The sequence below is a fragment of the Ranitomeya imitator genome, chromosome 9, assembly GCF_032444005.1.
Source record: "Ranitomeya imitator isolate aRanImi1 chromosome 9, aRanImi1.pri, whole genome shotgun sequence".
Taxonomy (NCBI): Eukaryota; Metazoa; Chordata; class Amphibia; order Anura; family Dendrobatidae; genus Ranitomeya; species Ranitomeya imitator.
This window is the reverse complement of record NC_091290.1, coordinates 151,344,807-151,368,557: the sequence shown is the minus strand read 5'-3', so window position 1 is coordinate 151,368,557 and position 23,751 is coordinate 151,344,807. Positions and strand designations below refer to the sequence as shown.

The window sequence follows — 23,751 nt, the reverse complement described above, 5'->3', positions numbered from 1 at the left end:
ACAGACAATGTGATTTTCTGGATTTTTTTTTTCTCAATTTGTCTCCCATAGTTGAGGTCTACCTATGATGTAAATTACAGACGCCTCTCATCTTTTTAAGTGGTGGAACTTGCACTATTGCTGACTGACTAAATACTTTTTTGCCCCACTGTATCTATGTATACAGGGAGCTCCCCCTAGTGGTGACTGCAGACAGGGTCTTATCATGTATCTCTGTATACAGGGAGCTCCCCCTAGTGGTGGCTGCAGACAGGATCTTATCATGTATCTCTGTATACAGGGAGCTCCCCCTAGTGGTGACTGCAGACAGAATCTTATCATGTATCTCTGTATACAGGGAGCTCCCCCTAGTGGTGGCTGCAGACAGGATCTTATCATGTATCTCTGTATACAGGGAGCTCCCCCTAGTGGTGACTGCAGACAGGATCTTATCATGTATCTCTGTATACAGGGAGCTCCCCCTAGTGGTGACTGCAGACAGGATCTTATCATGTATCTCTGTATACAGGGAGCTCCCCCTAGTGGTGGCTGCAGACAGGATCTTATCATGTATCTCTGTATACAGGGAGCTCCCCCTAGTGGTGGCTGCAGACAGGATCTTATCATGTATCTCTGTATACAGGGAGCTCCCCCTAGTGGTGGCTGCAGACAGGATCTTATCATGTATCTCTGTATACAGGGAGCTCCCCCTAGTGGTGACTGCAGACAGGATCTTATCATGTATCTCTGTATACAGGGAGCTCCCCCTAGTGGTGGCTGCAGACAGAATATTATCATGTATCTCTGTATACAGGGAGCTCCCCCTAGTGGTGGCTGCAGACAGGATCTTATCATGTATCTCTGTATACAGGGAGCTCCCCCTAGTGGTGGCTGCAGACAGGATCTTATCATGTATCTCTGTATACAGGGAGCTCCCCCTAGTGGTGACTGCAGACAGGATCTTATCATGTATCTCTGTATACAGGGAGCTCCCCCTAGTGGTGACTGCAGACAGGATCTTATCATGTATCTCTGTATACAGGGAGCTCCCCCTAGTGGTGGCTGCAGACAGAATATTATCATGTATCTCTGTATACAGGGAGCTCCCCCTAGTGGTGGCTGCAGACAGGTGGGTGCAGGGTGGATATTATATACAATTGTCTCCTTTCGCCCAGTTGTATGGACAGGTGACATTTCCTTTCTTATTACTATGTGAATGTTGGCAGTATAACCCGAGGATGATTGGGATGATCCCGTCCCTTTTGCGTTGTTGTCCTGCAGTGGAGGCTGTGTGGATTGTGAGGCTGCGCGGTTTTCTTCTGAAGGTTGCGTTATCGGACATCGTTGTGGTACAATCTCGCCCTCCCGAGACCTTCAGAGCTGTTAAAATTTAACTAAATATTTTGTTCCTTTTGCTCGGTGTCCGGCGTTGTCAGCAGAGGAGCGTTGGCTCAGCGGAGTAGGGCGCCGCTCATCACTGATCCTCCCGTGTTATTACTGTGCTCGGGGATTCTGTGATTTTACAGATATACGGCTGATGCAGCTGTAACAAACCCTCAGCTGTGTCCTCGCCTGTGGCGTTCCTTGTCCCTGTGCATTGTGTGTGATTTGGGTCGGTGCTGACAGATGTAGTGGTGCTTAGTGCTGCACATCAGCAGCCGCCGCCTCGTCTACGCCCCATTAATACGGCTCTCGGTGCCAAGTTTCCTGTAATGCGGAGTGTGAGTAATGAGCGGCCGGGTCCAGGAGCCGAGTAATGGGATTACTGCAGCTGAGGGGGGAGAAGAGGAAACTTTCCCGTGTTCCCTGCAGTCGCGGTTATCCGGCTGCTGATTGGTCGGAGGTGGTCGCCCCGCTGTGCGGTCAGAGGACTAAAGCTCCACTGCCAGGTGAGGTCCGACAGACAGGGAGGACCCGCCATCCACAGCCACAGGTGAGCGCCCCGGAGTCACCCCACTGTGTCTGCCCCTGAGCCGTGTATCTAATCCTCCCCTGTGTGATACTGACTGCTGAGCCGTGTATCTAATCCTCCCCTGTGGGATACTGACTGCTGAGCCGTGTATCTAATCCTCCCCTGTGGGATACTGACTGCTGAGCCGTGTATCTAATCCTCCCCTGTGGGATACTGACTGCTGAGCCGTGTATCTAATCCTCCCTTGTGTGATACTGACTGCTGAGCCGTGTATCTAATCCTCCCCTGTGTGATACTGACTGCTGAGCCGTGTATCTAATCCTCCCCTGTGGCATACTGACTGCTGAGCCGTGTATCTAATCCTCCCCTGTGGGATACTGACTGCTGAGCCGTGTATCTAATCCTCCCCTGTGTGATACTGACTGCTGAGCCCTGTATCTAATCCTCCCCTGTGGGATACTGACTGCTGAGCCGTGTATCTAATCCTCTCCTGTGTGATACTGACTGCTGAGCCGTGTATCTAATCCTCTCCTGTGTGATACTGACTGCTGAGCCGTGTATCTAATCCTATCCTGTGTGATACTGTCTGCTGACCCGTGTATCTAATCCTCCCCTGTGTGATACTGACTGCTGAGCCGTGTATCTAATCCTCCCCTGTGGGATACTGTCTGCTGAGCCGTGTATCTAATCCTCCCCTGTGTGATACTGACTGCTGAGCCGTGTATCTAATCCTCCCCTGTGGGATACTGACTGCTGAGCCGTGTATCTAATCCTCTCCTGTGTGATACTGACTGCTGAGCTGTGTATCTAATCCTCCCCTGTGTGATACTGACTGCTGAGCCGTGTATCTAATCCTCCCCTGTGGGATACTGACTGCTGAGCCGTGTATCTAATCCTCTCCTGTGTGATACTGTCTGCTGAGCTGTGTATCTAATCCTCCCCTGTGGGATACTGACTGCTGAGCCGTGTATCTAATCCTCTCCTGTGTGATACTGTCTGCTGAGCCGTGTATCTAATCCTCCCCTGTGTGATACTGACTGCTGAGCCGTGTATCTAATCCTCCCCTGTGGGATACTGACTGCTGAGCCGTGTATCTAATCCTCTCCTGTGTGATACTGACTGCTGAGCTGTGTATCTAATCCTCCCCTGTGTGATACTGACTGCTGAGCTGTGTATCTAATCCTCTCCTGTGTGATACTGTCTGCTGAGCTGTGTATCTAATCCTCTCCTGTGTGATACTGACTGCTGAGCTGTGTATCTAATCCTATTCTGTGTGATACTGTCTGCTGAGCCGTGTATCTAATCCTCTCCTGTGTGATACTGACTGCTGAGCCGTGTATCTAATCCTATCCTGTGATACTGACTGCTGAGCCGTGTATCTAATCCTCTCCTGTGTGATACTGACTGCTGAGCCGTGTATCTAATCCTATCCTGTGATACTGACTGCTGAGCCGTGTATCTAATCCTCACCTGTGTGATACTGACTGCTGAGCCGTGTATCTAATCCTATTCTGTGTGATACTGTCTGCTGAGCCGTGTATCTAATCCTCTCCTGTGTGATACTGACTGCTGAGCCGTGTATCTAATCCTATCCTGTGATACTGACTGCTGAGCCGTGTATCTAATCCTCTCCTGTGTGATACTGACTGCTGAGCCGTGTATCTAATCCTCTCCTGTGTGATACTGACTGCTGAGCCGTGTATCTAATCCTGTCCTGTGTGATACCATCTGCTGAGCTGTGTATCTAATCCTCTCCTGTGTGATACTGACTGCTGAGCCGTGTATCTAATCCTATCCTGTGATACTGACTGCTGAGCCGTGTATCTAATCCTCTCCTGTGTGATACTGACTGCTGAGCCGTGTATCTAATCCTATCCTGTGTGATACTGACTGCTGAGCCGTGTATCTAATCCTGTCCTGTGTGATACCATCTGCTGAGCTGTGTATCTAATCCTCTCCTGTGTGATACTGACTGCTGAGCCGTGTATCTAATCCTATCCTGTGATACTGACTGCTGAGCCGTGTATCTAATCCTCTCCTGTGTGATACTGACTGCTGAGCCGTGTATCTAATCCTCTCCTGTGTGATACTGACTGCTGAGCCGTGTATCTAATCCTATCCTGTGTGATACTGTCTGCTGAGCCGTGTATCTAATCCTCTCCTGTGTGATACTGTCTGCTGAGCCGTATATCTAACCTTCTCCTGTGTGATACTGACTGCTGAGCCGTGTATCTAATCCTCTTCTGTGTGATACTGTCTGTTGAGCCGTGTATCTAATCCTCTCCTGTGTGATACTGACTGCTGAGCCGTGTATCTAATCCTCTCCTGTGTGATACTGACTGCTGAGCCGTGTATCTAATCCTATCCTGTGTGATACTGACTGCTGAGCTGTGTATCTAATCCTCTCCTGTGTGATACTGACTGCTGAGCAGTGTATCTAATCCTATCCTGTGTGATACTGTCTGCTGAGCTGTGTATCTTATCCTCTCCTGTGGGATACTGTCTGCTGAGCCGTGTATCTAACCCTCTCCTGTGTGATACTGTCTGCTGAGCCGTGTATCTAACCTTCTCCTGTGTGATACTGACTGCTGAGCCGTGTATCTAATCCTCTTCTGTGTGATACTGTCTGTTGAGCCGTGTATCTAATCCTCTCCTGTGTGATACTGACTGCTGAGCCGGGTATCTAATCCTCTCCTGTGTGATACTGACTGCTGAGTCGTGTATCTAATCCTCTCCTGTGTGATACTGATTGCTGAGCCGTGTATCTAATCCTATCCTGTGTGATACTGACTGCTGAGCCGTGTATCTAATCCTCTCCTGTGTGATACTGTCTGCTGAGCTGTGTATCTAATCCTCTCCTGTGTGATACTGTCTGCTGAGCCGTGTATCTAATCCTATCCTGTGTGATACTGTCTGCTGAGCCGTGTATCTAATCCTATCCTGTGTGATACTGTCTGCTGAGCTGTGTATCTAATCCTCTCCTGTGTGATACTGACTGCTGAGCCGTGTATCTAATCCTCTCCTGTGTGATACTGTCTGCTGAGCTGTGTATCTAATCCTATCCTGTGTGATACTGTCTGCTGAGCCGTGTATCTAATCCTATCCTGTGTGATACTGTCTGCTGAGCTGTATCTAATCCTATCCTGTGTGATACTGTCTGCTGAGCCGTGTATCTAATCCTCTCCTGTGTGATACTGACTGCTGAGCTGTGTATCTAATCCTCTCCTGTGTGATACTGACTGCTGAGCCGTGTATCTAATCCTCTCCTGTGTGATACTGACTGCTGAGCCGTGTATCTAATCCTCTCCTGTGTGATACTGTCTGCTGAGCCGTGTATCTAATCCTATCCTGTGTGATACTGACTGCTGAGCCGTGTATCTAATCCTATCCTGTGTGATACTGTCTGCTGAGCCGTGTATCTAATCCTATCCTGTGTGATACTGACTGCTGAGCCGTGTATCTAATCCTCTCCTGTGTGATACTGTCTGCTGAGCTGTGTATCTAATCCTCTCCTGTGTGATACTGTCTGCTGACCGTGTATCTAATCCTATCCTGTGTGATACTGACTGCTGAGCTGTGTATCTAATCCTATCCTGTGTGATACTGTCTGCTGAGCCGTGTATCTAATCCTATCCTGTGTGATACTGTCTGCTGACCGTGTATCTAATCCTATCCTGTGTGATACTGTCTGCTGAGCTGTGTATCTAATCCTATCCTGTGTGATACTGTCTGCTGAGCTGTGTATCTAATCCTATCCTGTGTGATACTGTCTGCTGACCGTGTATCTAATCCTATCCTGTGTGATACTGTCTGCTGAGCTGTGTATCTAATCCTATCCTGTGTGATACTGTCTGCTGAGCCGTGTATCTAATCCTATCCTGTGTGATACTGTCTGCTGAGCCGTGTATCTAATCCTATCCTGTGTGATACTGTCTGCTGACCGTGTATCTAATCCTATCCTGTGTGATACTGTCTGCTGAGCTGTGTATCTAATCCTATCCTGTGTGATACTGTCTGCTGAGCCGTGTATCTAATCCTATCCTGTGTGATACTGTCTGCTGAGCCGTGTATCTAATCCTATCCTGTGTGATACTGACTGCTGAGCCGTGTATCTAATCCTATCCTGTGTGATACTGACTGCTGAGCCGTGTATCTAATCCTATCCTGTGTGATACTGTCTGCTGAGCCGTGTATCTAATCCTATCCTGTGTGATACTGACTGCTGAGCCGTGTATCTAATCCTCTCCTGTGTGATACTGTCTGCTGAGCTGTGTATCTAATCCTCTCCTGTGTGATACTGTCTGCTGACCGTGTATCTAATCCTATCCTGTGTGATACTGACTGCTGAGCTGTGTATCTAATCCTATCCTGTGTGATACTGTCTGCTGAGCCGTGTATCTAATCCTATCCTGTGTGATACTGTCTGCTGACCGTGTATCTAATCCTATCCTGTGTGATACTGTCTGCTGAGCTGTGTATCTAATCCTATCCTGTGTGATACTGTCTGCTGAGCTGTGTATCTAATCCTATCCTGTGTGATACTGTCTGCTGACCGTGTATCTAATCCTATCCTGTGTGATACTGTCTGCTGAGCTGTGTATCTAATCCTATCCTGTGTGATACTGTCTGCTGAGCCGTGTATCTAATCCTATCCTGTGTGATACTGTCTGCTGAGCCGTGTATCTAATCCTATCCTGTGTGATACTGTCTGCTGACCGTGTATCTAATCCTATCCTGTGTGATACTGTCTGCTGAGCTGTGTATCTAATCCTATCCTGTGTGATACTGTCTGCTGAGCCGTGTATCTAATCCTATCCTGTGTGATACTGTCTGCTGAGCCGTGTATCTAATCCTATCCTGTGTGATACTGACTGCTGAGCCGTGTATCTAATCCTATCCTGTGTGATACTGACTGCTGAGCCGTGTATCTAATCCTATCCTGTGTGATACTGTCTGCTGAGCCGTGTATCTAATCCTATCCTGTGTGATACTGACTGCTGAGCCGTGTATCTAATCCTCTCCTGTGTGATACTGTCTGCTGAGCTGTGTATCTAATCCTCTCCTGTGTGATACTGTCTGCTGACCGTGTATCTAATCCTATCCTGTGTGATACTGACTGCTGAGCTGTATCTAATCCTATCCTGTGTGATACTGTCTGCTGAGCTGTGTATCTAATCCTATCCTGTGTGATACTGTCTGCTGACCGTGTATCTAATCCTATCCTGTGTGATACTGTCTGCTGAGCTGTGTATCTAATCCTATCCTGTGTGATACTGTCTGCTGAGCCGTGTATCTAATCCTATCCTGTGTGATACTGTCTGCTGAGCTGTGTATCTAATCCTCTCCTGTGTGATACTGTCTGCTGAGCTGTGTATCTAATCCTCCCCTGTGTGATACTGACTGCTGAGCCGTGTATCTAATCCTATCCTGTGTGTTTTTGACTTCTCACCCCCATTTTCTTGCCGTTGTATGTGCCCTGTGTTCTCGCCCGTGTTTTTAACCCTCGTGTTCTCGCCCGTGTTTTTAACCCTCGTGTTCTCGCCCGTGTTTTTAACCCTCGTGTTCTCGCCCGTGTTTTTAACCCTCGTGTTCTCGCCCGTGTTTTTAACCCTCGTGTTCTCGCCCGTGTTTTTAACCCTCGTGTTCTCGCCCGTGTTTTTAACCCTCGTGTTCTCGCCCGTGTTTTTAACCCTCGTGTTCTCGCCCGTGTTTTTAACCCTCGTGTTCTCGCCCGTGTTTTTAACCCTCGTGTTCTCGCCCGTGTTTTTAACCCTCGTGTTCTCGCCCGTGTTTTTAACCCTCGTGTTCTCGCCCTTTATGCGTTCAGTAAACATTCAGTAAGTGCTGAGAATATATATGCGCGGTGGCAGGAAGCGGCCGATTTGCTCTGCAGGAAGACGCAGCGGTGTCGGGTCTGCGCTGGCGGAGGTGAGACACAGCGAGCTCTGATGTTTCCTGGCTGTAACTTTTTGTGGTTTTGTTACTTTGTGTCTGTGTCTCCAGGCTCCGCACCGCTGAGGACAGAATGACAGCATGGGCCTCCACGTCTCCTGTCTGAAAGGTAAGAAATGGCGCAGCTCGTATCACACCGGCACCTACCCACAGACTGCAGGCTCCGCGCAACAGCCGACACCGGGCCGTGTGACATCCCTGAGGAGAACTCAGCAGCACAGAGGATTTCAGGTCTGGGAGTCACAGGCTGAATGTTACATAGTGGAAGGAGCAGAATCCCTGCAGCACAGAGGATTTCAGGTGTGGGGGGGTCACAGGCTGAGTGTTACATAGTGGAAGGAGCAGAATCCCCGCAGCACAGAGGATTTCAGGTCTGGGATTCACAGGCTGAGTGTTATATAGTGGAAGGAGCAGAATCCCCGCAGCACAGAGGATTTCAGGTCTGGGAGTCACAGGCTGAGTGTTACATAGTGGAAGGAGCAGAATTCCTGCAGCACAGAGGATTTCAGGTCTGGGATTCACAGGCTGAGTGTTATATAGTGGAAGGAGCAGAATCCCCGCAGCACAGAGGATTTCAGGTCTGGGAGTCACAGGCTGAGTGTTACATAGTGGAAGGAGCAGAATTCCTGCAGCACAGAGGATTTCAGGTCTGGGAGTCACAGGCTGAGTGTTATATAGTGGAAGGAGCAGAATCCCCGCAGCACAGAGGATTTCAGGTCTGGGAGTCACAGGCTGAGTGTTATATAGTGGAAGGAGCAGAATCCCCGCAGCACAGAGGATTTCAGGTCTGGGAGTCACAGGCTGAGTGTTATATAGTGGAAGGAGCAGAATCCCTGCAGCACAGAGGATTTCAGGTCTGGGAGTCACAGGCTGAGTGTTATATAGTGGAAGGAGCAGAATCCCCGCAGCACAGAGGATTTCAGGTCTGGGAGTCACAGGCTGAGTGTTATATAGTGGAAGGAGCAGAATCCCTGCAGCACAGAGGATTTCAGGTCTGGGAGTCACAGGTTGAGTGTTATATAGTGGAAGGAGCAGAATCCCCGCAGCACAGAGGATTTCAGGTCTGGGAGTCACAGGCTGAGTGTTATATAGTGGAAGGAGCAGAATCCCCGCAGCACAGAGGATTTCAGGTCTGGGAGTCACAGGCTGAGTGTTACATAGTGGAAGGAGCAGAATCCCTGCAGCACAGAGGATTTCAGGTCTGGGAGTCACAGGCTGAGTGTTACATAGTGGAAGGAGCAGAATCCCCGCAGCACAGAGGATTTCAGGTCTGGGGGTCACAGGCTGAGTGTTACATAATGGAAGGAGCAGAATCCCCGCAGCACAGAGGATTTCAGGTCTGGGAGTCACAGGCTGAGTGTTACATAATGGAAGGAGCAGAATTCCTGCAGCACAGAGGATTTCAGGTCTGGGAGTCACAGGCTGAGTGTTACATAGTGGAAGGAGCAGAATCCCCGCAGCACAGAGGATTTCAGGTCTGGGAGTCACAGGCTGAGTGTTACATAGTGGAAGGAGCAGAATCCCCGCAGCACAGAGGATTTCAGGTCTGGGATTCACAGGTTGAGTGTTATATAGTGGAAGGAGCAGAATCCCCGCAGCACAGAGGATTTCAGGTCTGGGAGTCACAGGCTGAGTGTTACATAGTGGAAGGAGCAGAATCCCCGCAGCACAGAGGATTTCAGGTCTGGGAGTCACAGGCTGAGTGTTACATAGTGGAAGGAGCAGAATCCCCGCAGCACAGAGGATTTCAGGTCTGGGGGTCACAGGCTGAGTGTTACATAATGGAAGGAGCAGAATCCCCGCAGCACAGAGGATTTCAGGTCTGGGAGTCACAGGCTGAGTGTTACATAATGGAAGGAGCAGAATTCCTGCAGCACAGAGGATTTCAGGTCTGGGAGTCACAGGCTGAGTGTTACATAGTGGAAGGAGCAGAATCCCCGCAGCACAGAGGATTTCAGGTCTGGGAGTCACAGGCTGAGTGTTACATAGTGGAAGGAGCAGAATCCCCGCAGCACAGAGGATTTCAGGTCTGGGAGTCACAGGCTGAGTGTTACATAGTGGAAGGAGCAGAATCCCCGCAGCACAGAGGATTTCAGGTCTGGGATTCACAGGTTGAGTGTTATATAGTGGAAGGAGCAGAATCCCCGCAGCACAGAGGATTTCAGGTCTGGGGGTCACAGGTTGAGTGTTACATAGTGGAAGGAGCAGAATCTCCGCAGCACAGAGGATTTCAGGTCTGGGAGTCACAGGCTGAGTGTTACATAGTGGAAGGAGCAGAATCCCCGCAGCACAGAGGATTTCAGGTCTGGGATTCACAGGTTGAGTGTTACATAGTGGAAGGAGCAGAATCCCCGCAGCACAGAGGATTTCAGGTCTGGGAGTCACAGGCTGAGTGTTACATAGTGGAAGGAGCAGAATCTCTGCAGCACAGAGGATTTCAGCTGGGAGTCACAGGCTGAGTGTTACATAGTGGAAGGAGCAGAATCCCTGCAGCACAGAGGATTTCAGGTCTGGGAGTCACAGGCTGAGTGTTATATAGTGGAAGGAGCAGAATCCCTGCAGCACAGAGGATTTCAGCTGGGGGTCACAGGTTGAGTGTTACATAGTGGAAGGAGCAGAATCCCTGCAGCACAGAGGATTTCAGGTCTGGGAGTCACAGGTTGAGTGTTACATAGTGGAAGGAGCAGAATCCCCGCAGCACAGAGGATTTCAGGTCTGGGGGGGGTCACAGGCTGAGTGTTGCATAGTGGAAGGAGCAGAATCCCTGCAGCACAGAGGATTTCAGGTCTGGGAGTCACAGGTTGAGTGTTACATAGTGGAAGGAGCAGAACCCCCGCAGCACAGAGGATTTCAGGTCTGGGAGTCACAGGCTGAGTGTTACATAGTGGAAGGAGCAGAATCCCCGCAGCACAGAGGATTTCAGGTCTGGGAGTCACAGGCTGAGTGTTACATGGTGGAAGGAGCAGAATCCCCGCAGCACAGAGGATTTCAGGTCTGGGAGTCACAGGCTGAGTGTTACATGGTGGAAGGAGCAGAATCCCTGCAGCACAGAGGATTTCAGGTCTGGGAGTCACAGGCTGAGTGTTACATACTGGAAGGAGCAGAATTCCTGCAGCACAGAGGATTTCAGGTCTGGGAGTCACAGGCTGAGTGTTACATGGTGGAAGGAGCAGAATCCCTGCAGCACAGAGGATTTCAGGTCTGGGAGTCACAGGCTGAGTGTTATATAGTGGAAGGAGCAGAATCCCCGCAGCACAGAGGATTTCAGGTCTGGGAGTCACAGGCTGAGTGTTATATAATGGAAGGAGCAGAATTCCTGCAGCACAGAGGATTTCAGGTCTGGGAGTCACAGGCTGAGTGTTACATAGTGGAAGGAGCAGAATCCCTGCAGCACAGAGGATTTCAGGTCTGGGGGTCACAGGCTGAGTGTTACATAGTGGAAGGAGCAGAATCCCCCGCAGCACAGAGGATTTCAGGTCTGGGAGTCACAGGCTGAGTGTTACATAGTGGAAGGAGCAGAATTCCTGCAGCACAGAGGATTTCAGGTCTGGGAGTCACAGGTTGAGTGTTATATAGTGGAAGGAGCAGAATCCCCGCAGCACAGAGGATTTCAGGTCTGGGATTCACAGGCTGAGTGTTACATAATGGAAGGAGCAGAATCCCCGCAGCACAGAGGATTTCAGGTCTGGGATTCACAGGCTGAGTGTTATATAGTGGAAGGAGCAGAATCCCCGCAGCACAGAGGATTTCAGGTCTGGGATTCACAGGTTGAGTGTTATATAGTGGAAGGAGCAGAATCCCCGCAGCACAGAGGATTTCAGGTCTGGGATTCACAGGCTGAGTGTTACATAGTGGAAGGAGCAGAATCCCTGCAGCACAGAGGATTTCAGGTCTGGGAGTCAAAGGCTGAGTGTTACATAGTGGAAGGAGCAGAATCCCTGCAGCACAGAGGATTTCAGGTCTGGGAGTCACAGGCTGAGTGTTATATAATGGAAGGAGCAGAATCCCCGCAGCACAGAGGATTTCAGGTCTGGGAGTCACAGGCTGAGTGTTACATAGTGGAAGGAGCAGAATCCCCGCAGCACAGAGGATTTCAGGTCTGGGAGTCACAGGCTGAGTGTTATATAATGGAAGGAGCAGAATCCCCGCAGCACAGAGGATTTCAGGTCTGGGAGTCACAGGCTGAGTGTTATATAGTGGAAGGAGCAGAATCCCCGCAGCACAGAGGATTTCAGGTCTGGGAGTCACAGGCTGAGTGTTATATAGTGGAAGGAGCAGAATCCCTGCAGCACAGAGGATTTCAGGTCTGGGAGTCACAGGCTGAGTGTTATATAATGGAAGGAGCAGAATTCCTGCAGCACAGAGGATTTCAGGTCTGGGGGTCACAGGCTGAGTGTTACATAGTGGAAGGAGCAGAATCCCCCGCAGCACAGAGGATTTCAGGTCTGGGAGTCACAGGCTGAGTGTTACATAGTGGAAGGAGCAGAATCTCTGCAGCACAGAGGATTTCAGGTCTGGGAGTCACAGTCTGAGTGTTACATAGTGGAAGGAGCAGAATCCCCGCAGCACAGAGGATTTCAGGTCTGGGGGGGGTCACAGGCTGAGTGTTGCATAGTGGAAGGAGCAGAATCCCTGCAGCACAGAGGATTTCAGGTCTGGGAGTCACAGGTTGAGTGTTACATAGTGGAAGGAGCAGAATCCCCGCAGCACAGAGGATTTCAGGTCTGGGGGGGGTCACAGGCTGAGTGTTGCATAGTGGAAGGAGCAGAATCCCTGCAGCACAGAGGATTTCAGGTCTGGGATTCACAGGTTGAGTGTTATATAGTGGAAGGAGCAGAATCCCCGCAGCACAGAGGATTTCAGGTCTGGGGGGGTCACAGGTTGAGTGTTACATAGTGGAAGGAGCAGAACCCCCGCAGCACAGAGGATTTCAGGTCTGGGAGTCACAGGCTGAGTGTTACATAGTGGAAGGAGCAGAATCCCCGCAGCACAGAGGATTTCAGGTCTGGGGGGTGGTCACAGGCTGAGTGTTACATAATGGAAGGAGCAGAATCCCTGCAGCACAGAGGATTTCAGGTCTGGGGGGTGGTCACAGGCTGAGTGTTACATAGTGGAAGGAGCAGAATCCCCGCAGCACAGAGGATTTCAGGTCTGGGAGTCACAGGCTGAGTGTTACATAGTGGAAGGAGCAGAATTCCTGCAGCACAGAGGATTTCAGGTCTGGGAGTCACAGGTTGAGTGTTATATAGTGGAAGGAGCAGAATCCCCGCAGCACAGAGGATTTCAGGTCTGGGAGTCACAGGCTGAGTGTTACATAGTGGAAGGAGCAGAATCTCTGCAGCACAGAGGATTTCAGGTCTGGGAGTCACAGGCTGAGTGTTACATAGTGGAAGGAGCAGAATCCCCGCAGCACAGAGGATTTCAGGTCTGGGAGTCACAGGCTGAGTGTTACATAGTGGAAGGAGCAGAATCCCCGCAGCACAGAGGATTTCAGGTCTGGGAGTCACAGGCTGAGTGTTACATAGTGGAAGGAGCAGAATCCCCGCAGCACAGAGGATTTCAGGTCTGGGAGTCACAGGCTGAGTGTTACATAGTGGAAGGAGCAGAATCTCTGCAGCACAGAGGATTTCAGGTCTGGGAGTCACAGGCTGAGTGTTACATAGTGGAAGGAGCAGAATCCCTGCAGCACAGAGGATTTCAGGTCTGGGAGTCACAGGCTGAGTGTTACATAGTGGAAGGAGCAGAATCCCCGCAGCACAGTGGATTTCAGGTCTGGGAGTCACAGGTTGAGTGTTATATAGTGGAAGGAGCAGAATCCCCGCAGCACAGAGGATTTCAGGTCTGGGAGTCACAGGCTGAGTGTTACATAGTGGAAGGAGCAGAATCTCTGCAGCACAGAGGATTTCAGGTCTGGGAGTCACAGGCTGAGTGTTACATAGTGGAAGGAGCAGAATCCCTGCAGCACAGAGGATTTCAGGTCTGGGAGTCACAGGCTGAGTGTTATATAATGGAAGGAGCAGAATCCCCGCAGCACAGAGGATTTCAGGTCTGGGATTCACAGGCTGAGTGTTACATAGTGGAAGGAGCAGAATCCCTGCAGCACAGAGGATTTCAGGTCTGGGATTCACAGGTTGAGTGTTACATAGTGGAAGGAGCAGAATCCCTGCAGCACAGAGGATTTCAGGTCTGGGAGTCACAGGCTGAGTGTTACATAGTGGAAGGAGCAGAATCCCTGCAGCACAGAGGATTTCAGGTCTGGGAGTCACAGGCTGAGTGTTACATAGTGGAAGGAGCAGAATCCCTGCAGCACAGAGGATTTCAGCTGGGGGTCACAGGCTGAGTGTTACATAGTGGAAGGAGCAGAATCCCCGCAGCACAGAGGATTTCAGCTGGGGGTCACAGGCTGAGTGTTACATAGTGGAAGGAGCAGAATCCCCGCAGCACAGAGGATTTCAGCTGGGGGTCACAGGCTGAGTGTTACATAGTGGAAGGAGCAGAATCCCTGCAGCACAGAGGATTTCAGCTCTGGGGGGGTCACAGGTTGAGTGTTACATAATGGAAGGAGCAGAATCCCTGCAGCACAGAGGATTTCAGGTCTGGGATTCACAGGCTGAGTGTTATATAGTGGAAGGAGCAGAATCCCTGCAGCACAGAGGATTTCAGGTCTGGGATTCACAGGTTGAGTGTTACATAGTGGAAGGAGCAGAATCCCCGCAGCACAGAGGATTTCAGGTCTGGGATTCACAGGTTGAGTGTTACATAGTGGAAGGAGCAGAATCCCTGCAGCACAGAGGATTTCAGGTCTGGGGGTCACAGGTTGAGTGTTACATAGTGGAAGGAGCAGAATCCCCGCAGCACAGAGGATTTCAGGTCTGGGAGTCACAGGCTGAGTGTTACATAGTGGAAGGAGCAGAATTCCTGCAGCACAGAGGATTTCAGGTCTGGGAGTCACAGGTTGAGTGTTACATAGTGGAAGGAGCAGAATGCCCGCAGCACAGAGGATTTCAGGTCTGGGGGTCACAGGTTGAGTGTTACATAGTGGAAGGAGCAGAATCCCTGCAGCACAGAGGATTTCAGGTCTGGGAGTCACAGGCTGAGTGTTACATAGTGAAAGGAGCAGAATCCCTGCAGCACAGAGGATTTCAGGTCTGGGGGTCACAGGTTGAGTGTTATATAGTGGAAGGAGCAGAATCCCCGCAGCACAGAGGATTTCAGGTCTGGGAGTCACAGGTTGAGTGTTACATAGTGGAAGGAGCAGAATTCCTGCAGCACAGAGGATTTCAGGTCTGGGAGTCACAGGTTGAGTGTTACATAGTGGAAGGAGCAGAATGCCCGCAGCACAGAGGATTTCAGGTCTGGGGGTCACAGGTTGAGTGTTACATAGTGGAAGGAGCAGAATCCCTGCAGCACAGAGGATTTCAGGTCTGGGATTCACAGGCTGAGTGTTACATAGTGGAAGGAGCAGAATCCCCCGCAGCACAGAGGATTTCAGGTCTGGGAGTCACAGGCTGAGTGTTACATAGTGGAAGGAGCAGAATCCCCCGCAGCACAGAGGATTTCAGGTCTGGGAGTCACAGGCTGAGTGTTACATAGTGGAAGGAGCAGAATCCCTGCAGCACAGAGGATTTCAGGTCTGGGGGTCACAGGTTGAGTGTTACATAGTGGAAGGAGCAGAATCCCCGCAGCACAGAGGATTTCAGGTCTGGGAGTCACAGGCTGAGTGTTACATAGTGGAAGGAGCAGAATCCCCGCAGCACAGAGGATTTCAGGTCTGGGATTCACAGGCTGAGTGTTACATAGTGGAAGGAGCAGAATTCCTGCAGCACAGAGGATTTCAGGTCTGGGAGTCACAGGCTGAGTGTTATATAGTGGAAGGAGCAGAATCCCTGCAGCACAGAGGATTTCAGGTCTGGGGGTCACAGGTTGAGTGTTACATAGTGGAAGGAGCAGAATCCCTGCAGCACAGAGGATTTCAGGTCTGGGAGTCACAGGCTGAGTGTTACATAGTGGAAGGAGCAGAATCCCCGCAGCACAGAGGATTTCAGGTCTGGGAGTCACAGGCTGAGTGTTACATAGTGGAAGGAGCAGAATCCCCCGCAGCACAGAGGATTTCAGGTCTGGGAGTCACAGGCTGAGTGTTACATAGTGGAAGGAGCAGAATCCCTGCAGCACAGAGGATTTCAGGTCTGGGGGTCACAGGTTGAGTGTTACATAGTGGAAGGAGCAGAATCCCCGCAGCACAGAGGATTTCAGGTCTGGGAGTCACAGGCTGAGTGTTACATAGTGGAAGGAGCAGAATCCCCGCAGCACAGAGGATTTCAGGTCTGGGAGTCACAGGTTGAGTGTTATATAGTGGAAGGAGCAGAATCCCCCGCAGCACAGAGGATTTCAGGTCTGGGAGTCACAGGTTGAGTGTTACATAGTGGAAGGAGCAGAATCCCCCGCAGCACAGAGGATTTCAGGTCTGGGAGTCACAGGCTGAGTGTTACATAGTGGAAGGAGCAGAATCCCTGCAGCACAGAGGATTTCAGGTCTGGGGGTCACAGGTTGAGTGTTACATAGTGGAAGGAGCAGAATCCCCGCAGCACAGAGGATTTCAGGTCTGGGAGTCACAGGCTGAGTGTTACATAGTGGAAGGAGCAGAATCCCCGCAGCACAGAGGATTTCAGGTCTGGGAGTCACAGGTTGAGTGTTATATAGTGGAAGGAGCAGAATCCCCCGCAGCACAGAGGATTTCAGGTCTGGGAGTCACAGGTTGAGTGTTACATAGTGGAAGGAGCAGAATCCCCCGCAGCACAGAGGATTTCAGGTCTGGGAGTCACAGGTTGAGTGTTACATAGTGGAAGGAGCAGAATCCCCCACAGCACAGAGGATTTCAGGTCTGGGAGTCACAGGCTGAGTGTTACATAGTGGAAGGAGCAGAATCCCCGCAGCACAGAGGATTTCAGGTCTGGGATTCACAGGCTGAGTGTTACATAGTGGAAGGAGCAGAATCCCTGCAGCACAGAGGATTTCAGGTCTGGGAGTCACAGGCTGAGTGTTACATAGTGGAAGGAGCAGAATCCCCGCAGCACAGAGGATTTCAGGTCTGGGAGTCACAGGCTGAGTGTTACATAGTGGAAGGAGCAGAATCCCCGCAGCACAGAGGATTTCAGGTCTGGGAGTCACAGGTTGAGTGTTACATAGTGGAAGGAGCAGAATCCCCCGCAGCACAGAGGATTTCAGGTCTGGGAGTCACATGCTGAGTGTTACATAGTGGAAGGAGCAGAATCCCTGCAGCACAGAGGATTTCAGGTCTGGGAGTCACAGGTTGAGTGTTACATAGTGGAAGGAGCAGAATTCCTGCAGCACAGAGGATTTCAGGTCTGGGATTCACAGGTTGAGTGTTACATAGTGGAAGGAGCAGAATCACCGCAGCACAGAGGATTTCAGGTCTGGGAGTCACAGGTTGAGTGTTACATAGTGGAAGGAGCAGAATCCCCGCAGCACAGAGGATTTCAGGTCTGGGGGTCACAGGTTGAGTGTTACATAGTGGAAGGAGCAGAATCCCCGCAGCACAGAGGATTTCAGGTCTGGGGGTCACAGGCTGAGTGTTATATAGTGGAAGGAGCAGAATCCCCGCAGCACAGAGGATTTCAGCTCTGGGAGTCACAGGCTGAGTGTTACATAGTGGAAGGAGCACAATCCCCGCAGCACAGAGGATTTCAGGTCTGGGAGTCACAGGTTGAGTGTTACATAGTGGAAGGAGCAGAATCCCCGCAGCACAGAGGATTTCAGCTCTGGGAGTCACAGGCTGAGTGTTACATAGTGGAAGGAGCACAATCCCTGCAGCACAGAGGATTTCAGGTCTGGGAGTCACAGGCTGAGTGTTATATAGTGGAAGGAGCAGAATTCCTGCAGCACAGAGGATTCCAGGTCTGGGAGTCACAGGCTGAGTGTTACATAGTGGAAGGAGCAGAATCCCCGCAGCACAGAGGATTTCAGGTCTGGGAGTCACAGGCTGAGTGTTACATAGTGGAAGGAGCAGAATCCCTGCAGCACAGAGGATTTCAGGTGTGGGAGTCACAGGCTGAGTGTTACATAGTGGAAGGAGCAGAATCCCCGCAGCACAGAGGATTTCAGGTCTGGGAGTCACAGGCTGAGTGTTACATAGTGGAAGGAGCAGAATCCCTGCAGCACAGAGGATTTCAGGTGTGGGGGGGTCACAGGCTGAGTGTTACATAGTGGAAGGAGCAGAATCCCCGCAGCACAGAGGATTTCAGGTCTGGGAGTCACAGGCTGAGTGTTACATAGTGGAAGGAGCAGAATCCCTGCAGCACAGAGGATTTCAGGTGTGGGGGGGTCACAGGCTGAGTGTTACATAGTGGAAGGAGCAGAATCCCCGCAGCACAGAGGATTTCAGGTCTGGGAGTCACAGGCTGAGTGTTACATAGTGGAAGGAGCAGAATCCCCGCAGCACAGAGGATTTCAGGTCTGGGAGTCACAGGCTGAGTGTTACATAGTGGAAGGAGCAGAATCCCCCGCAGCACAGAGGATTTCAGCTCTGGGAGTCACAGGCTGAGTGTTACATGGTGGAAGGAGCAGAATCCCCGCAGCACAGAGGATTTCAGGTCTGGGAGTCACAGGCTGAGTGTTACATAGTGGAAGGAGCAGAATTCCTGCAGCACAGAGGATTTCAGGTCTGGGAGTCACAGGCTGAGTGTTACATAGTGGAAGGAGCAGAATCCCCCGCAGCACAGAGGATTTCAGGTCTGGGATTCACAGGCTGAGTGTTACATAGTGGAAGGAGCAGAATCCCCGCAGCACAGAGGATTTCAGGTCTGGGAGTCACAGGCTGAGTGTTACATAGTGGAAGGAGCAGAATCCCCGCAGCACAGAGGATTTCAGGTCTGGGAGTCACAGGCTGAGTGTTACATAGTGGAAGGAGCAGAATCCCCGCAGCACAGAGGATTTCAGGTCTGGGAGTCACAGGCTGAGTGTTACATAGTGGAAGGAGCAGAATCCCCCGCAGCACAGAGGATTTCAGCTCTGGGAGTCACAGGCTGAGTGTTACATAGTGGAAGGAGCAGAATCCCCGCAGCACAGAGGATTTCAGGTCTGGGAGTCACAGTCTGAGTGTTACATAGTGGAAGGAGCAGAATCCCTGCAGCACAGAGGATTTCAGGTCTGGGAGTCACAGGCTGAGTGTTACATAGTGGAAGGAGCAGAATCCCTGCAGCACAGAGGATTTCAGGTCTGGGAATCACAGGCTGAGTGTTACATAGTGGAAGGAGCAGAACCCCCGCAGCACAGAGGATTTCAGGTGTGGGAATCACAGGCTGAGTGTTACATAGTGGAAGGAGCAGAACCCCCGCAGCACAGAGGATTTCAGGTCTGGTAGTCACAGGCTGAGTGTTACATAGTGGAAGGAGCAGAATCCCTGCAGCACAGAGGATTTCAGGTCTGGGAGTCACAGGCTGAGTGTTACATAGTGGAAGGAGCAGAACCCCCGCAGCACAGAGGATTTCAGGTCTGGGAATCACAGGCTGAGTGTTACATAGTGGAAGGAGCAGAATCCCTGCAGCACAGAGGATTTCAGGTCTGGGAGTCACAGGCTGAGTGTTACATAGTGGAAGGAGCAGAACCCCCGCAGCACAGAGGATTTCAGGTCTGGTAGTCACAGGCTGAGTGTTACATAGTGGAAGGAGCAGAATCCCTGCAGCACAGAGGATTTCAGGTCTGGGAGTCACAGGCTGAGTGTTACATAGTGGAAGGAGCAGAACCCCCGCAGCACAGAGGATTTCAGGTCTGGGAATCACAGGCTGAGTGTTACATAGTGGAAGGAGCAGAATCCCTGCAGCACAGAGGATTTCAGGTCTGGGAGTCACAGGCTGAGTGTTACATGGTGGAAGGAGCAGAATCCCCGCAGCACAGAGGATTTCAGGAGGTGACTGCGGGCGTCTCTCTGGTCTCCGGTGCTTTCCTCGGTTTCCATGTGACGTCCTGTGTGGTTGTCAGTTGTCGGCGCCCGCTCTGCGCTCCTGTATACAGTATATAATATGCTCTGCTGCAGACTGGATCTCCCCAGATTGACGTTCTCAGAATCTCTGCTTGCTGTCAGTGTATAGAAACCTTTTTCTTCGCCATGTTCACACGTTGCTTTTTTGCTGCACCTTTGCTGCTTCTTGTTCATGTTGATAGTTTCGTGCCCCAGAAAGAAGCCTGATTTCCCTTCCTAGGGGTCCTTGCCCCAATATGCAGCAATACCGGATCCTGCTGCGTTTCTCATTGTTTCTTACTGGTGAAAGAAGCGACGCAGCAGTTTTCCAAATCCGTCATGGAAATAAAACCAATGTGTGCACCAGATTTCTGAAGTCTCGTACACTTTGCTGCTACTGTAATACACAGCTGAAAAAATGCATAAAAAAGTGCGGCACAAAACCCTGAAAAAATGCACCGTGTGAATGTAGCCTTATAGGTCTCACAGCTGAAGGTTTGTTACAGTTGGATCCAGAGCACAGAACCTCCAGCACTTTACAGTGATACATTGTATCAGACGATGAGCAGTGGAGTGAGATGTGTGCTGACATTGTAACAAACCCCCAGCAGTGACAATGCATTATGTAAGGAGCATGCTTGCTGTCAGTGAATAGAAAGCAGTGAGGACCTGATGAACATTACTCTGCGGTATTTATTGTGTTCTAGGGCTGCAGATCTGTTACTCCAGAGACGATGCTTCCAGAAGGTTCCCCAGCGGACACCTGCCTGTCCCCGACATCATCATCACCCCCCCGACCCCGACAGGGACCCTGAATACAAAAACTGCTGTCCGGCAGAGCCGCCCGGCTTCCCCCGCCAAGAGCCGCCGCTGAGGAGGACGCGCCGGTAGGAAAGTCCACCATCTTCAGGAGGAACCTTCCGGAGACTCGGACATGTCTATACGTTATGGGGGTCTGACGTCATAACCCCCCTCCCCCCGAGTGCAGGACCATTGTACCGCCATGATCCGGCCGATGTGACCGCTGGCTCCGCAGCGACCAGAGAACGTTCTGGAAAGATGGAAAATCGTCCGTGGATCCGGATCACCATCAATGTCCCACGTATCCACCAGACTGAATGGTGATGGGGGTCCCGTGCTGCCCCCGCGCCTCAGGGCAATAATGACCCTGGCTGACCGCAGGTGGGTGATATAAGGGGCATCCTGTAATATGGACACTAAGCCTAGGCCCCCATGTCGCCGTATATACGCCGTGCTTTTATATTGGCTGTGCTGTGTGTCTGAAAAAAGACAGAAGAGCGTGTTCACACACAGTAAAATGAATGAGACCCGGAATGTCGCACTAAGAGCTTTATAGGTAACAGGTGGAATGGCCACCGGAGTCCACAGATTGTCTATAGCCTGCCGTGGGGCCAGAGGAGGCAAAATCCCCATGGGGCCAACACTAATAGCGCCGCAGTCTCGTGCCCATAACCTGGTCTATGACATTTATCAAAAAAAAAGGCAGAGACCTTTCTTGAGTTTTAATTGTGAATCAACCATTAGGACATCACGTGGCAGAGATTTATGCAGGCTCACTGCTCTTACAGTAAAGAATCCACCGTCTCACTGCTCTTACAGTAAATAATCCATGGTCTTACTGCTGTTACAGTAAAGAATCCACGGGCTCACTGCTCTTACAGTAAAGAATCACGGGCTCACTGCTCTTGGTTTCCCCCCTTCCAGCCAAGTCTTACAGTAAAGAATCCACCGTCTCACTGCTCTTACAGTGAAGAATCCACCGGCTCACCGCTCTTACAGTAAAGAATCCATGGGCTCACCGCTCTTGCAGTGAAGAATCCATGGGCTCACCGCTCTTGCAGTGAAGAATCCACGGGCTCACCGCTTTTACAGTGAAGAATCCATGGGCTCACCGCTCTTACAGTAAAGAATCCACGAGCTCACTGCTCTTACAGTGAAGAATCCACGAGCTCACTGCTCTTACAGTGAAGAATCTACGAGCTCACTGCTCTTACAGTAAAGAATCCACAGGCTCCCCACTCTTACAGTAAAGAATCCACCGTCTCACTGCTCTTACAGTAAAGAATCACGGGCTCACTGCTCTTGGTTTCCCCCCCCCATCCACCCAAGTCTTTTTTACCCACTGTTTTAAAATGTAATGCACAATAATACCTTTTATTTCCTCTGCCCAAGTGCATGACCGTCCATTTATCTACATTAAACTTTGCTTTCCATTTCTCAGTCCAAGCCTCCAGCTTCATAAATCCCTCTTGATTGTGCCATAGAGTTTAGTATCATCTGCAAATATTCTACTTTGTCCCCTATAAGTTTGTTCAGAAATATGTTAAAAAAAAAAAAGGGCCCAATACTGACACATCCCACATACAGCAGTACTTGGGGGGCGGTGGGGTGTCTGCCCTCCGTCCTGCAGTACTCGGTGGGGTGTCTGCCCTCCGTCCTGCAGTACTCGGTGGGTGTCTGTCCTCCGTCCTGCAGTACTCGGTGGGTGTCTGTCCTCCGTCCTGCAGTACTCGGTGGGTGTCTGTCCTCCGTCCTGCAGTACTCGGTGGGGTGTCTGTCCTCCGTCCTGCAGTACTCGGTGGGGTGTCTGTCCTCCGTCCTGCAGTACTCGGTGGGTGTCTGTCCTCCGTCCTGCAGTACTCGGTGGGTGTCTGTCCTCCGTCCTGCAGTACTCGGTGGGTGTCTGCCCTCCGTCCTGCAGTACTCGGTGGGTGTCTGTCCTCCCTCCTGCAGTACTCGGTGGGTGTCTGTCCTCCGTCCTGCAGTACTCGGTGGGGTTTCTGTCCTCCGTCCTGCAGTACTCGGTGGGTGTCTGCCCTCCGTCCTGCAGTACTCGGTGGGTGTCTGTCCTCCCTCCTGCAGTAATCGGTGGGGTGTCTGTCCTCCGTCCTGCAGTACTCGGTGGGTGTCTGTCCTCCGTCCTGCAGTACTCGGTGGGTGTCTGTCCTCCCTCCTGCAGTACTCGGTGGGTGTCTGTCCTCCGTCCTGCAGTACTCGGTGGGTGTCTGTCCTCCCTCCTGCAGTACTCGGTGGGTGTCTGTCCTCCCTCCTGCAGTACTCGGTGGGGTGTCTGCCCTCCGTCCTGCAGTACTCGGTGGGTGTCTGTCCTCCGTCCTGCAGTACTCGGTGGGTGTCTGTCCTCCGTCCTGCAGTACTCGGTGGGTGTCTGTCCTCCGTCCTGCAGTACTCGGTGGGTGTCTGTCCTCCGTCCTGCAGTACTCGGTGGGTGTCTGTCCTCCGTCCTGCAGTACTCGGTGGGTGTCTGTCCTCCGTCCTGCAGTACTCGGTGGGTGTCTGTCCTCCGTCCTGCAGTACTCGGTGGGTGTCTGTCCTCCCTCCTGCAGTACTCGGTGGGGTTTCTGTCCTCCGTCCTGCAGTACTCGGTGGGTGTCTGTCCTCCGTCCTGCAGTACTCGGTGGGTGTCTGTCCTCCGTCCTGCAGTACTCGGTGGGTGTCTGTCCTCCGTCCTGCAGTACTCGGTGGGTGTCTGCCCTCCCTCCTGCAGTACTCGGTGGGGTGTCTGTCCTCCGTCCTGCAGTACTTGGGGGGCGGTGGGGTGTCTGCCCTCCATCCTGCAGTACTCGGTGGGGTGTCTGTCCTCCGTCCTGCAGTACTCGGTGGGGTGTCTGTCCTCCCTCCTGCAGTACTCGGTGGGTGTCTGTCCTCCGTCCTGCAGTACTCGGGGGGGGGTGTCTGCCCTCCCTCCTGCAGTACTCGGTGGGGTGTCTGTCCTCCGTCCTGCAGTACTCGGCGGGGTGTCTGTCCTCCGTCCTGCAGTACTCGGTGGGTGTCTGTCCTCCGTCCTGCAGTACTCGGTGGGGTGTCTGCCCTCCGTCCTGCAGTACTCGGTGGGGTGTCTGTCCTCCCTCCTGCAGTACTCGGTGGGTGTCTGTCCTCCGTCCTGCAGTAC

At 51.5% G+C, this 23,751-nt stretch overlaps 1 long non-coding RNA gene across 2 annotated transcripts; it reads left to right on the top strand.

The window, feature by feature from the left end:
• The first annotated feature begins 1,416 nt into the window (after window positions 1–1,416).
• On the top strand, window positions 1,417–22,061 carry LOC138649224 (uncharacterized). Of its 2 annotated transcripts, XR_011315274.1 has the most exons (3): window positions 1,417–1,912; window positions 7,895–7,952; window positions 20,528–22,061. It is a non-coding gene; the product is annotated as an uncharacterized lncRNA (long non-coding RNA). The 2 variants fall into 2 exon arrangements; XR_011315273.1 differs by lacking the exon at window positions 1,417–1,912 and having other exon boundaries at window positions 7,817–7,952.
• Window positions 22,062–23,751: the final 1,690 nt, after the last annotated feature.